Source organism: Octodon degus, unplaced genomic scaffold, assembly GCF_000260255.1.
Source record: "Octodon degus isolate 3935 unplaced genomic scaffold, OctDeg1.0 scaffold00638, whole genome shotgun sequence".
Taxonomy (NCBI): Eukaryota; Metazoa; Chordata; class Mammalia; order Rodentia; family Octodontidae; genus Octodon; species Octodon degus.
Window position 1 is genome coordinate 39,354 of NW_004525214.1, and position 585 is coordinate 39,938.

At 38.1% G+C, this 585-nt stretch overlaps 1 long non-coding RNA gene across 1 annotated transcript in view; it reads left to right on the top strand.

Moving 5' to 3' along the window:
* Positions 1 to 435, top strand: part of LOC111814843 — a 1,238-nt gene extending 803 nt beyond the window's left edge. Inside the window, exons 2-3 of the long non-coding RNA XR_002819720.1 lie at positions 89 to 125; positions 385 to 435. This is a non-coding gene — a long non-coding RNA (uncharacterized LOC111814843). The remainder of the gene's footprint in view (positions 1 to 88; positions 126 to 384) is intronic.
* Positions 436 to 585: the final 150 nt, after the last annotated feature.

The window sequence follows — 585 nt, forward strand, 5'->3', positions numbered from 1 at the left end:
TCTTTTGTTTTGGGTGTTTTCAAAAATTATGACAAAATGCAATTATCTAGATTTCACTTAATTGTACATTTCTCTAATTTCCTTCCAGTTTAAGAACTTTCCAACAATCACCTCACAGGAAGAAGGTAGATAAATATGAGTCCCACCTGATTCTTTCCATACACAAGACTGCAGGAGTGATTGAGTACAGTAAGAAACCAGAGGTTTACTCAGACCAACTCCACAAATCCCTAAGAAAAATACAGAAACTTGCAAAGAGAAGACTGGCCTGATAGACAAGGGAATGAAACCGCTAAAGACAGAAGTTTATGTCTCACTTCACATCATCAATGTGAGTACTTACCTCTTTGCGCCTCAATGACACTGTGTATCTTACCTGTCCAGATCATCCATGTGAGGAGGAAGTTCTTTTTCCTCATCTCCCTGTTCATTATTTCTTGCAAGGTAATAAATGGGCAATCAGAAACTACTGCTTGACCACCCAGGCCTACAGGTAGATGGTGACATACATATTTATGCATGCCTGTAGGATATACTGAGAGTATAACGAATGGTCCAAGATTTTGTCTTTAAAGAATTGATCTA